This window comes from Dipodomys spectabilis, unplaced genomic scaffold (assembly GCF_019054845.1).
Source record: "Dipodomys spectabilis isolate Male_0828 unplaced genomic scaffold, ASM1905484v1 ptg000290l, whole genome shotgun sequence".
In the NCBI taxonomy this organism is placed as follows: domain Eukaryota; kingdom Metazoa; phylum Chordata; class Mammalia; order Rodentia; family Heteromyidae; genus Dipodomys; species Dipodomys spectabilis.
In genome coordinates, this window is record NW_024870967.1 from 486,180 (window position 1) to 495,059 (window position 8,880).

At 35.2% G+C, this 8,880-nt stretch overlaps 1 non-coding gene across 1 annotated transcript; it reads left to right on the forward strand.

Moving 5' to 3' along the window:
* The first annotated feature begins 679 nt into the window (after positions 1 to 679).
* Positions 680 to 786, forward strand: LOC122126911. Its single transcript, XR_006151039.1, has one exon. It is a non-coding gene; the product is annotated as a U6 spliceosomal RNA (small nuclear RNA).
* The last annotated feature ends 8,094 nt before the right edge of the window (positions 787 to 8,880 follow it).

Sequence of the window (8,880 nt, forward strand, 5' to 3'; positions counted from 1 at the left end):
TACACAAAAACTTTGCAACTTCTCATTGATAAAGTTTCTCGAAACTCTGAAATGTACATACTTAGTAGTATATGTCTGCTACCATAAATCTTAAATACTTTATGGAAAAGTTTTATACCTGCCAAACAGTCCTAATTTTGGCATATGTAAACAAATTCCCAAAATTAAATATATTTAAAACATTAAAACTTTTAACAAACCTTAACACTTGGTGCAGTGTTCATTATGACAGGTGCCTTGTATAGAATAATTGAATCCCCCTCCTACACATTTCTTGAGCAACAAATATCTGGAATTATTTTGTTTTTGACATGTCAATCTTGACTTTATTCTTAAATTTGTGCTTATGTAAGAAATATATGGTTCTAAAATTTCATGACAATTCTTTTGAACTTACTTTTTGTTGAATTGTCTAGTTTAATAAAATCCAACTGCACTTTTTTTGGGGGGGGGTCCATTCATGGGGCCTGAACTCTGGGCCTGGGCGCTGTCCCTCAGCTCTTCAGCTCAAGGCTAGCGTTCTACCACTTGAGCCACAGCGCCACTTGCAGCTTTTTTCTTTTTGCTCATGTGGTGCTGAGGAATCGAACCCAGGGCCTCATGCATGTAAGGCAAGCGCTCTACCACTGAGCCACCTTCTCAGCCCCCACAATTGCACTTTTGATATAAAAAATATTCTGTGCTCAATTCAGCCACACATACACTAACATTGGAACAATACAGAGAAGAGTAGCATGGCACTTGCGCAAGGACGATATGCAAATTCGTGGTGTGTTTCATATTTTTACAACAACAGATGCTGGAGGGGATGTGGCCACAAGGGAACCATACAACATTCTTGGTGGGAGTGTAAACTTGTTCAACCACTTTGGAAGGCATTATGGAGGTTCCTCAAAAGATTCCACATAAAGCTCCCCTTTGACCCAGCAGTCCCACTTTTGGGGATTTACTAAATGATCACAAACAAGACCATACTAAAACTACCAGCACAACTATGTTTATTGCAGCATTATTTACCATAGCTAAGATATGGAACCAACCAGCTGTCCCCACTACATGAATGGATCAAGAAAATGTGATGTATATACACAAGGGAATTCTATGCCTCCATCAGAAAGAATGACATTGCCCCATTTGTTAGGAAATGGAAAGACTTGGAAAAAAATTTATTAAGTGAAGTAAGCCAAGTCCAAAGAAACAGGTCCCATGGTTTCCCTTATTTTCAATAACGAATATATGTCTGGGTTAAGCAGACAAGGTCAAAAGCTATGTGCATATGAACAGAAATGATAATGTTAAGGGAATTGAACCCCACGATAGGGAAACAAGTAGTTTTTTGTTTCTTGCTATTGTTTCTAACGTACTTATAATGTGCGATGTGAATTTTCGTTTCTTTGTATGTTCCTCCCCCACGCTATAACCCTTGTTTTCTCTGTGTTTGAAGTTGGTGCATCTGCCTCTTGTATGTACGCTTCTCTAATTTGGGGAGGGGAAGGGAAAAAATGTGTGCGCGTGAACGCATGTGCATGCATGTGTGTTGGCATGCTCAGAGTTTGAAATCAGGGCTTAAAGGTCTTGCTAGGCCTTTCTTCTCTAGGTTGGTGAGGTACTATATGAGCTACATTTTCTTTCCTGGGTCTTTGCTAGTTCATTAAAAATTTTGAAAAATAATTTCATGAATTTTTTTTTTTGGCCCTGATTGACTTCCAATGGTTATCCACAGATCCCAGGCTCCTGAGTAGCTATCCCGAGTAGATAGGATTACAGGTGTGACTAGCCAATACAAGGCTTTCAGCATAATTTTAAAAGTAGAAGAAAATTTACTTCATGGGGGCCTGTTTAATTATCTCCTACTTTTAAAACATTTTGGATTGATTAAATGTGAATTTATTTCATTTTTGGATTCTTAAAAGATAGTAAGTGATGATATTTAAAAGTTTTGGTACTTTTTAAAAAAGGAAACTGGAACTGTGGGACAGAAGAAATTTGTTTCTCTTTGGACCTCAATTTAGAAGCTCAGCTCTGTGCATGATAATCCAATGTCACCAAGACAGTCTGTGTTGAAGACAAAATGTGATAGAAAACAATCACGATGGGCAATATTTGCTATGCTATAATTTCTTGGGCAATATGAATATTGAATTGAGAGTGTAAGAGAATGGAAAGAATTTACCTACCTTTTGTGTATTGCTGAAAGACTTTTGGAAACTTTGACTCATTTCCTTCCTCACTGTGTGTCTTTGGGCCATGCACTTAGTGCCTTTAATTACAATTTTTCCCAACACTAAAATAGTAATAACATTAGCATTATAGCAAATGTTATCTTAAGAATTAAGAGAAATAAAACTTGTAAAATACTTAACATAAACTTCTATACATGAGCTTTGAGTTTAGCCAGAAGTTTTTTTTTTAAATACTAAATAGAATGTCATAAGTATTACAGAAACCATTACATGTAGTGAGCAATGTTATCTATTAATCATGCTCTACTTCCAAGGAAGCCGGGTAGATAACTTCTCATGCTGTAAATCAAACTGGTTATCTTAAGCCTTGTTAGTGTAAAAATATAAGGGACATAATAATGAAGGAATGTTGTAGACTGAGATGAAGTCCAAATGAAAATGTACAAAACTGATAAAACAAAAGTATCTGAGCAGTATATTGTGTTTTACATCATTTAAGTTACATCTCAAAGATAAGGCAGACCTAGAAGAATGAATTGTCTTTTTGATATTCTATCATAGGTCTTTTCTCATTCATGTAGAGGCATCATCAGATTTGAGGAACTAAGTTTTTGGTTTGCTTCCTTCCATTTAAGTTACATCATTTAAGTTACATCACAAAGATAAAGAAGACCTAGAAGAATGAATTGTCTTTTTGATATTCTATCATAGGTCTTTCCTCATTCTTGTAGAGGCATCATCAGATGAGAGGAACTGTATTTTTTTTTGTTTGTTCCTTCCATTTATTCTTCAGTTTGAAATCTGAACTACATGAGACAGAAAGGAACCAAGGGAAATTAGTCACACAAGCTTTGGAAAGAAAAATCAACGTAAAATAAAATACATAGCCTTGTATAAGGTATAACTAAATTGAGTTATATAGTCTCAAGCATTAACAGAAAATGATTTAAGCAATATCATGTTATTGAAAACTGAAAAATGTTAGGAGTTTCTTTATTTTTTCCTTTCTACTACCTTGAAATTATTGATTTTGTACAGAGAGATTAAAGATGAGATTAACAAGAAACTTGATTAAAAATTGTCAAAATTTCTGAATAGATATGTTTACCAAAAAGCTCTGAAAATCGCCAGTGGGTTTACAAAGTTGTGTTTAATACAACTTCTATGCTGGCTTAATGTTTTGTAAACAAAAGTCATTAGAGAAATGCAATTCAAAATTACTATGATACTACTTCATAACTATTATAACTCTTATCAAAAAAAATCAAAGGAACCAGGTGTGGTGGTAAAGACGTGTAATTCGAAGCTTTTAGGAGGTTGGAGTAAAAGGATTTGGGTCTGAGGTCATCTTGGGTATTGCACACATTAAAAACATGCCCTTTAAAAAAACTCAAAAGGTAATAAGGTTGGCTGGTGAGAGTGTGGAGAAAAGGAAATTTTCTACACTCTTGGTCAAAATACAGGTTAATACTCTCCTTGTAGAAAGTAGTATGCAGTTTTCTAAAGAAATCCAAAGTTGAAATATCACCTGACCCACCAATCATGTGATTATTTCTCTCTGGGTAACTCATAAATATATCTGTAGTTCACTGTTATTCACCTTATTCACAACAACAGCCAAGATATAAATCGAAATTCAGTGTTCAACTACAGACTAATAAACAACTGTGGTGCATGCACAAATATATTTTTCTGTTTCATCCTTAAAATAGCAAGAGACTTCTCCCATTAGCCACAACTTATAATGACCTGAAAGATATATTGTAAATGAGGAAAAATGTTGTCTTCTGATTTTTGTAAACACACACACACACACACACACCAACCTCAAACATTAAGAGTGAAATTTTTTGAAAAGTAAAGCAAAGTGGAATTGCTGGGGCATTTAGGTCACAATGTAGAAGATAGTAGATATACAGGATGAACCGGTATAGAGTTGTAATGTCCAGCATGAGGATACAGGGGACAACACTGGCCTTACGTAGGAATGAAGCTAAATAAGTAGGAGTTGTTCTTCCTAGTAGGGGTTGCTCTTTTGGATGCTCTTCCTCCAGTAATGGATAAGATGAGCATAATTCTTTAAATATACCTGCCTGTTTGCAGAAATAATAACAAACAATATAGCAATAATGTTGTATGCTCAACATAGGACATGAGATTATCCTTGGTGTAAACTAATTATTACAAATAAGGGAAACCGTAGGACCTATGTTTCTTTAAGTCTGGCTTACTTCACTTAATATAATTTTTTCCAAGAACTTCCATTTCCTTACAAATGAGGTGGTATCGTTCTTTCTGATGAAAGCATAGTATTCCATGTGTGTGTGTGTGTGTGTGTGTGTGTGTGTGTCTCATTTTCTTGATCCATTCATCTACTGAGGGGCATCTGGATGGATTCCATATCTTAGCTATGGTAAATAATACTGTGATAAACATAATTTTGCTGGTAACTTTAGTGTGGTCTTGCTTGTGGCCACCTGGTTAAATGCCCAGCAGTGGGATTACTGATTAATAGGGGAGCATTATTGTGTACATCAAGGATAATCTTAGTAGATGAGCAGAATAGCCCTATAGTTATGTACATATGATCGTATAAGGTGATTCTAAGTGAAATGAACTCCAAGACATGTTCTTTGTTGTTTTTGTTCTTAATGTATTGTGTGATTTCTTTCTATCCTTTTGTGTTTTCCCCAACTATGGTGTATCCCCTGTAGTCACAGTATTTGATTTTGATACCCTGGTTATTGTAAATATGTTAATCTGAACTAGGGTAGGGAAAGGGAAAAAATGTCTAGGCAAAGGACAAAGGGGGAACCTATGCAACAGTGATACACAGAAGAAAATATGTTGGAAATAATCTGGAGGGGCTGTTGGGAGAGAAGAGGGAGAAAAATGGGGGAAGGGATAACAAATTAGAAAAGAAATGAATTCATTACCTTACTTATGTAAGTATAACCCCTCTGTACATTACCTTGACAGTAAAATTTAAATAAAAAGTAAAGTAAAGAAGCTATGGGAAGGGGAAACAGAGGAGGAGACAAAAATGCTTAATAAGAAATGTATTCATTATTTTGCCCATGTAATTGTAACCCCTCTGTATGGTATTTTCACAATAAAAATACAATAAAATAAATGAGAACAGCAATACAGGATATGGGACTGGGGAAAATACTGTACAAATAGTAGAACAGCTGTGGAGAACAATAATTTTACTTTAACATAGGAAGTAATTAACTAGCATACAGATTTTCAGCCTCATGTCAGTCACTAAAAAGGGAAAACAAAATACAAACCAGTAGAGATAAAATAGAAAACTAAACAATAAGGATGAAGAGATGGCTTGGACCAAAAATTACAAATGAGACAATCAGGAAACAAATAAAAAGCTGGTAAGTTTAAAAAATATTACCCATAATTCTATTAATTGTTGTTTACATCACAATTTGTTAGAACTATAATTCAAATCACAGTTTAGTATTATATCATTTTAATAATAGGTTACTTATTATTGATTTCTTAATGTTGAATGTTTAATATATAATTTTACTTTTAGCAGCTATAGAAAAGAAGAAAGTGAACCTAATTTTACTAATATATATCATGAATTGTAAAATTGAGAAGGAGAATTTAAACAAATAATATATTATTACTTTTTTAATTCCGTGAATTAATGTAATAATTCAAAGTGTATTCTACAATCATCAATCATCTTAACACCATTGACTCTAGGCCAGGGGATCACAGGGGCCCAGAAAAGCTACTACCTTGAATAGTAATCCTAGACCTCTAAAACAAAACAAAACAAAACCAGAAACAAAACAAACAAAAAACACTTCAGTAAGCACAGCCAGTCAGGGCTGCTATCACAGCCTACATGAAATCAGGCCAGAAACAGAAATTGAGAGTCATTTAGCTGATAACTAATACATTTTTTATGAGACAGACTCAAATGAGACTCCTGAGAGAGAGTCAGAAAGACTGATGAAAGGGACTAAAATTGATCACATGAAGATTGGAAAGTAGAATTCCTTGTAGAACAAATAAATAATAGAAAGTCTGTGCATGTAAGAACAAGACAGCAGACCAAATTCAAGAATTGCACATTATCTTAGAGGTCAGCTTAATGAATTATCAATGGAAATCTTTGAAATCTTAAATATTTGAACACATGTGGGAGAAGGACAATTGCTGAAGAGAAAGAAAATATCAACACCCTGTTAGGATGTCCAATATCACCTTAGGAATTGATAAAGCACAGATTTGTAATAAAAAGAATACAATTATTCCAAGTGAGGGGTTCATTTGTTTTGATGTAACAGTTCTTGATTTAGGTGCTAGCAATTAACATACAATTGATCCAGTCCCACAGCTGAGTTGATACTGACTGCATTATTCCTACATAAAGGGAAAGAGAAAATTTACAAATGTCTGGTGAAATGAGTTGAGGATGAAGTGTTCTAATAGTGATATCTGAGGTTTAGACACAGGTAAAGAGGTGGACTTTCTTTCCTAAAATCCCCCCATTTTTAGCCTAGTGCCAGTGGCTCACAACTGTAATCCTAGCTACTCAGGAAGTTGAGATCTAAGGACTGCAGTTCAAAGCCCCCTAGACAGGAAAGTCCCAGAGACTCTTATCTCCATTTAACCACAGGAAAACCAGAAGTTGCACTGTGGCTCAAGAGGTAGAGAACTCACCTTGAGTTGAAGAGCTCAGGGACAGTGCCCAAGCCCAGACTTCAAGCCCCTCAACCAACAACAAAAAAAATATCCCTTTTCTTGGACTGCCTACATCTTTTCCTAACATTCAACAAAGAAGCCATTTTATCACCCACAACATTTAAGTCCTATCCTAGCTACTGCAAATAGAATGATCTGGTTTCTTATGTCAAAAGTTCATATTTTTAAAAACAAATACCAGAAGTGGTAACTTTTTTTCCAGTCCTTGAACACTGGGCCTGGGCCCTGAACATGGTTATGCTGATAGCTTTCATGTGAGCTTGCTTGTTATTTATTGAATTACTGCTGATGAGGGGAATTACTGGGTCTTCAGGGAGATCTATATTTAGTCTTTTCAGGAAACTCCGTACTGCATTCCACGGTGGATGAACAAGTTTAATTTCCCACCAACAGTGTAATAGAGATCTCAATTGGCTACATCCATGTCAGCATTTGCTATTGTTAGTTTTCTTGATAATGGCCATTCTTACTGGGAGGAGGTAGAATCAGTCTTGTTTACTTGTAGATTTGTGGGCACCTTCTAGCTAACAAAAATGAATGAATCCATGAAACCTATATTGCTCTGAGTCTGCATTCTGTTCTCTTTGCTCTTAGTATAATTTTACTAAGCCTTTCATTTTCCTTAAGACTGGTGAAAAGTCATCATTTCTGATGGGTGAGTAGAATTCCAGTGTGTGTGTGTGTGTGTGTGTGTGTGTGTGTGTGTGTGTGTGAGATCATGATAGGCCCATGAATTCATTTCTAAGCCTTCTGTTTCACCTATAATTTAGTAATTCCATATTAAATTTGGGTTGCTTTCTCTACTGTATTGAAGAATATAGTTGGGATTTTGATGAGTATTGCATTGTCAATTTTTGGGGGGCCGCATTGCAGTTTCATCATGTAAATTCTTCCAACCAGGAGCATTAAAAGATTTTCCATTTCCTTGAGTCTCCTTAATTTCCCTTTTTAGAGTTTTGAAGTTTTCACAGTAGAGGTCCTTCACATTTTACTTAAATTAATTAATTCCTAGTTTTGCTGTTGTTGTTTTGTTTAGTTTAGATTTGATTTGGTTTTAAGGCTAATACATATGAGGTTGTTTTTTGGATTTCAGCATGGATCTTCCCATTGTTGGTAACACAGCAAAACTACTAATTCTTGTGGTTTTTATACCCTGCTACATTGCTGAAGGTGAGCATCACCTTTCGTAACTTCAAGGAGGAAGCTATAGGGTCCTTTAAATACAGGATCATTACATCTGTAAAAAGGGATAGTTTTACATCTTCCCTATTTGGATCCCCTTTATGTTTTTCTCTTGCTTATTGCTCTTGTTAGAAAGTCCACTGCATCATCGCTTATCAAAGAGTTCGGTTCATAGTTCTCTTTCTTTGGTGAATCCTTATGTGATTTGGAGAAGAGTCTAATTCTAGCTTCATAGAATGTGTTTGATAATTCCATTTCCCTTTCTATTCCATTCAAGAGTTATAACTGTGTATTGTAAGTTCTTTGCAGGCCTTAATTTCATGGTAAATTCATTGAGTCGTAGATTTTTCTGGAATGGGAAGTGGTTTATTGACATTTCATTTTCATTTCTTTTTATGTTTTACTTCTTGTTTCAGATCCAGTATAGGAAAGCATCAATTTCCCCAGGATTTTTCAGGTGATTGGCAAAAGATTTTCAAAGTATTCTCTTATAGTATTCTCAATTTTGCTTATATCTGTTGTGTTGTCTCATTTTTGTCTTTAATTTTCTGTATTTGAATGAGTTCGCTAATTGTTTTGTTTTGTTTTGTTTTTTATTATGAAGGTGATATACAGAGAGGTGGGTTACAGTTACATAAGTAATGAGTAGCTTTTTTTTTTTTTTTTTGGTCTGTTCGTGGGACCTGAACTCGGCCTGGGCGCTGTCCCTCAGCTCTTCAGCTCAAGGCTAGTGCTCTACCACTTGAGCCACAGCACCACTTCCAGCTTTTTTCTTTTT